The sequence below is a fragment of the Xenopus tropicalis genome, chromosome 3 (assembly GCF_000004195.4).
Source record: "Xenopus tropicalis strain Nigerian chromosome 3, UCB_Xtro_10.0, whole genome shotgun sequence".
Taxonomy (NCBI): Eukaryota; Metazoa; Chordata; class Amphibia; order Anura; family Pipidae; genus Xenopus; species Xenopus tropicalis.
In genome coordinates, this window is record NC_030679.2 from 55,109,957 (window position 1) to 55,115,956 (window position 6,000).

At 41.4% G+C, this 6,000-nt stretch overlaps 1 protein-coding gene across 10 annotated transcripts in view; it reads right to left on the minus strand.

Moving 5' to 3' along the window:
• atp2b1 (ATPase, Ca++ transporting, plasma membrane 1) overlaps window positions 1-5,613 on the minus strand; it is an 88,864-nt gene extending 83,251 nt beyond the window's left edge. Inside the window, exon 1 of one of the 10 annotated variants that reach the window (XM_012958495.3) lies at window positions 4,557-5,612. The gene's annotated coding sequence lies outside the window, so the exon portion shown is untranslated. 10 annotated transcript variants of the gene reach the window in all.
• Between the last annotated feature and the right edge of the window lie 387 nt (window positions 5,614-6,000).

Below are 6,000 nucleotides of genomic sequence, written 5' to 3' on the forward strand. Positions count from 1 at the left end.
CTCTTTAGCAACAATCATGTGGCACACAAAAGGTGACAGCAACCAAAATAGTCCAAATATCAGGGGATCGTGCCGTTTATTTAAAATGCATAAACTCAATTAGACAAATCAAGCATGCCTGACCAACTACATGGATATCTGTTTTACACTAGTTTGTATGTGAAAAAAAAAAAACCAAACAATTCTACACACACACACACACACATATACACATATACATATATAGTGTATAAAATATATATGGATATGTTAACTAGTGTTTCAGAGAATAAATAACCTTACAAGATCATTGTGATGTTATTTTCCTGGCATATGAAACATTCACAATTGGTAAATACAGAAAAAAAATTTAAGCAAAGGTGTCAAACAACAAAAAAAAGAACAGACTGGATAAATGGTAGTTTCATCAAAACTGTTATTTAAGTGCATGCCCATTAATACCAAAGATATTTAGAATATACATCAATGGCCTCTTAAGCAACATCAGCTCTATTTCTGTCACACACCATCTGATGTCAGAAGTTCCTAACTTGCAACACGATACAAGCTAACCACACTGTTCTGAAACAAAAGGATACTGTAACAAAAAGGTAGAAAGAAAGGCAAGTAATGAGGTCAGCAAAAAACCGCTTGTGGGCACATGGCATGAGGCTAGACACCGCTTCCTGCACCAACTACAAACAATATGTATAAATATATAAATATGCATCAATTTTAATTGTTTTTTTTTCTGCAGCAGAAGAAAATTTCACTGGATTCATCATGGATCATTTGACTAGGCCTCGGCCTAGTGGTTAATAAATCCCAATTTAAACTGAGATGACAGTTACCAAGAGTACTGTAAAGAATATACAGGTATGGGACCTATTATCCAGAATGCTCAGGACCTGGGGTTTTCCGGATAAGGTATCTTTCCATAATTTGGATCTCCATAACTTAAGTCTGTTAAAATCGTTTAAATATTGAATAAACTAAATAGGATTGTTTTGCCTCCAAAAAGGAATCATTATATCTTAATTGAGATGAGGTACAAGGTACTTTTTTATTATTAGAGAAAAATGAAATCATTTTTAAAAATTAGAATTATTTGGTTGTAATGGAGTCTATGGGAGAAGGCCTTTCCATAATATGGAACTTTCTGGATAACAGGTTTCCAGATAAGGGATCCCATACCTGTATTCATATATTTATACAGTAAAACACTTTAACTCCCATTACAGATAATGGAGACAGGAGTGTTTATTGCTCCTTCGCAGGAAGATCATTTGAAATGAGTACCTTTCCATTACTTAGTAATAGATGCCTAAGTGTGCCACAAACCTATCCATTCCCATTAGCTTTAATGCAAAACATTATGACAGTTCCAAAAAATGTGGGTCTCTTTCTATCTTTCGAACAGACTTTATTATTTAATTAAAACTTATTTCAGCCAGGCAATTATTCCATAATGGTACAGGCCAGGAGTACTACCCTCTGATGTGTGCATGTATATGATATATAAATATATGCTCCTATGTGAATGATAATTATTTACAAATATACTAACACGTAAGCAGTGCCTTATGCAAGTCATAAAGCTGTATAAATATGAACAGTTAAATCTCAGAGGACAAGCATTTTCTCCAGCAATGCCCAAACTGCAGCCATATAAAGAGATGCAAAGCCCAGGACACTTCTTTACAACTCCTTTGTAATAATAAATTAGCTGTTTTTTAAAGGTGGCATGTGTTCTTTATGGTGAAGACCTAAAAGTCCCTGGGCATTTACAAATCAGCTCTACTTTCCATAACAAAACAACAGCTGTTATACTACAGTAAAAAAGGCATATCGAAAAACTTTTTTTAATTTCATTTTTATAATTGCTATTGAAAACAGTGCCATTCTGTTCTATTCTCTGTATTTGAATTTTAAACAATGTAAAAAGAATAAGGTCTCTTTCAGGTCTTTTTATATTAGTTTTAATAATTTGGCTTGCAATATTGTTTCAGGAGTCAGAGCCAGAAGTGCAGAGAATATAAATATTTAGATACTCCTTTTAACAGCAATGACCTTTTTTTTTTTTAAAAAACTCCAAAACCACTTTTAAAGTATAATTAATATCCATACTGGGCAGTTGCTTTGAATGACATTGTACAAACTACATTTGTGGAGGGACCCTTTAAAAAGGAAAGTCTTAGCTTAAAGAAGTCAGCCTGCAAAGATAATGATAGCAGAAATGTACTTTTTATTTCCCATATAACAATAAAAGTGGAACAACTATGCAATCAGGTCCCTTCATGAGGACATATGTTAAAACTACAATATATAATTAAGTGCCATCAAAACCACTCTGAAGGACTAAATCTACCACCACAGAAAAAGTCAAGGATTACAAAGACTAGCATCAAAGGCAACAGATCAAAGCTAACCAGAACTGATCACCTGAGGAATTAATGGCTGACAGAGAAAAAAGCATCTGAATAAGTACAGGAGACAACTTCAATAAGGAAAATAAATAAATTAGCCACACAAACTCGGGAAATACTGTTAAGTCCCAGGCAACAATTCTACAACTGGGCACTTCCTGACATTTGACCTCTTGATTGTAATCTGCAATTTGTAGAAAATCCCTCTGCGCTATTTTTAAAATGAAATCTACATGATTACAGAGCCTACGGCTTCACCTCTCCCATTCCATGCTTGCCTTTCAGAAATATTGGAGGGGGGGGGGAGACCTTTAGATTAAAAGGCAAAGAGACTGAAGGAAGACCTTGGGCTGCTGAACTATTTCAAAATACATACACTTCATACATACTTTTGCTTTAACATTTAAAATAATTAAAAATTATAAACAGGATTTCAAAGAGGTAAATTGAATGGTGTTGGTCTAATGATCCAGAAGAACAGAGCATTTGCGAAAAATTACCATTTAACTTTTTTCTGTATGACAAAACAGGCTTTTTTTAGTAGGTCACATACACAAGTTATAAGCAGTCTGGACAAATATCTGAAAGGAATGCAAGCGTAACAACAATTGCACAGATCTTATTGTTCTAAGACAGTTGTCCATCATGGCTGCATATTACGGATCAGACATATATAACTAGACCACAAAGTCACACAAACTACATTCTGGCAGAAATAAACCATGTGATGGGGAAGTCCAACTCAAAGTGGAGAGTCCCTGGAATAAAGCACATGAAGGCTAGCCTTCTGATGTAGTAAGCAGCCGGTGTCATAATCCCAGATATTTAATCAACACATGCAAAAACATTCAAACACCATCTCTGCTTTGATGACTTTTTAAGCAATATTTTAAGCCTTTTTTCCCTTATAATACAGTCTAGAGGAAAACACAGCAAACTATGAAAGATACATAGTATAACCAGTTTAATCATCTAACACTTGCCTTGCAATTAGGGATTTACGAGTGCAAAAATAGCATCTCCAGAGCGATGTACTAGTATGCTTTGCACAGGCGGTTCAGATCAGCAGCTTACTGATAACATAAATCTGTTGCTCTGTACCATGGATGTCGGAATGACTGTTTTAGTATTACAATACCTGCAACCTCTAAGAGCCAGTGCTGAAAGGAGGGCCACAGGTTGGATATCCCTGCTCAGTAACATAAATAAATCCATGTAAACGGCAAAGCGTAGAGCACATAGATACCAACACTCCCAAATCACAAAGGACAGCTCCACGACAAACTGCCTAAATGCAGGAAAATGAATTTTCATGCTTACCTTAATGCAAATTTAGGTGGCAGTTCTCCCTCTATGCCATTTAGCAAATTTTGCTTTTTAAACAGAACTGAACTACGATTTCTAAATGAGATTTGTCATATATGGCAGGTGGCACACACACTATGCCCACTTACAGCGAGCCCCATATGGCACATCAGCCAACTGTCCCTGGAAATGAATTTCAGATACTGGCAAGTATGAAGTGACAGCTTGCAAGGTGCAGGAAGGTGCTGTGAGCTTGCACTGCCTGTCACCATCCTGGCTCATAGACTCATCTGCCTTTGTCAGATGGAAGCAGACAGACTAATCCAGCTCTTGCATCTTTGTTACCATTCAGTAGAAGGGGGGGGGGGTCCATCAGGGTGCAAAATCAAGAAGCCTGCTCCCCTCAAACCTCTTTACTGAGGGAAGTCAAGGTCACAGCAGGGCAGAGACACATTAAGTACCGGATGCCAAGAAATGAAACTGGTGGCACCCACAAGGCATATCCCTTTGTTACCCACTCACATAAAATGACGTCCTCCCTAGGGCCGGTGCCAATCCAGCAGGAGCCAAGAGCTGCCCTGTAATCCTGTCCCTGCAGGCTGGAGATTGGTGCAGAGCTAGCTTTCTCTCTCACAAACCAAGAGAGCCATGAAGCAGAGCTCTTTCACCTGCGGCTCCGCAAGCTAATTACAACCCCCGCGAATGAATGCTCAGAGCCACGGTTCTGCCACAGGTGGAAGGGCTGGAGTGCAAAGGGCAGAGCAGCAGGGCACCTGCCCAGAAGCACAAGGGCAGAAAAATATGGAGGAGACCTAGCGGCCACTGGCTCCGTTAGGTGCCGCTTACCTGAGTTGGGCGGTGCAGACGGAGAAGCAGGACTGGCTCCCCTCACAGCATGGTCTTCCCCTCCCCGGCCCCTGGGTGCTTGACTTGCAGGCGGCAGTTGGTGGCAGTGGCCGGGAGCTGCGAGTGAAGCCGGAGCGATGGGGGGGGTGGGGGCGCAGAGGGAGGGGACAGGGGAGTGGTGATCAAGGAGATGAGGAGGAGGAGGGGAAGCCCCGGTGATAAGGGACCTGACTGAAACCAAAAGGGAGAATTGGTACAATCCCAGTGGCCTCCCTCCAGAGCGGGACTAGGCAGCCATCCGAGCAGCAGCAGCAGCAGGAGGCAGTTTAGAATCCGTGGAACAAAATCGCCAAGATGAAGAAAAGAGCGTGCGGCTGCCGATATGCACTCACTCATGCGCCTCACACACTAAGCACCCAACTCACCCCCGCACCCATACTAAGAACAGGCAGCCGAGAAAGGGAACTCCTCTGGGACCCGGCTGGCAATGTCACTGCGCTGGGAGGAGCGTGCGGGAGGAGGGGATGCCCAATGAGTACGGTGCCCTCTTGCTTATTTAATTTCTATTCCTCGCCCCTGCTTATTTTATTCATTTCTTTATTTCAGCCCACTACCTCAATCTCCTCCCAACGGATCTGCCTACTCCTCCCCTCACCGATATGCCCCCGGGCGTCACGTGATTCGGGTCGACGCTTAGCGGGCACTCGCTCACCGGGTTGTGACGTTTCCGTCCTCTTCAGCGTCTCCGCTTGGACATTGGTTCGCGCCCTGGACCAAGCTTAGGAGGTGCGCGCATACCCGGCCTTCTTCCTAAGCCTCGCCCACCCAGGCAATTCCTCTTGCCTAATTGGCTCTGACGTACTTCTTTCCATGACGTCGCACTGGACATTGTATATATAAATAGGCGAGGGTTCCGCTTTATGAGCTCTGTGATTGTTGGTGTCAGGCGGTGTTTTGGCAGGTGTCGAGTCACTCGCTATTGCGGCTGGTTTTGTTGGGATTTTAATTTGCGGCAACAACTGTTGCTTTAGTATGAGGGCGCAAACTGCGCAGTTTGCTATTCATGTTTGGAGAAGTACGGGGAATTTGTCAGTACGATTGTGTCTCCAGTTTTGTGTTTCAGTGAGTGCCAAACGCTTAGCAAGTGGGGCTGAGCGTAAAGCTGTAGAGGATATATATATATATATCCTCTACATAACTCCTCTATATGTAGAGGAGTTATAACCTGTGTAGCAAGCGTGTAGAGGATGTTGTGTTAATAAAATAAATCTATAGAAGAAGTAGAACCTGTTATATTAGGGGACCCAGTAGAAATAGGGGACTAACTAATGAGAAGTTTCATGTCTTATTTATTTCCCTGTGGACCTAGGTATCTTCTAGTAGTTACGTCACTGCTTGTAATGATTCACTATGTATTATTTATTTTAGCTCTGCAACTCCTGTG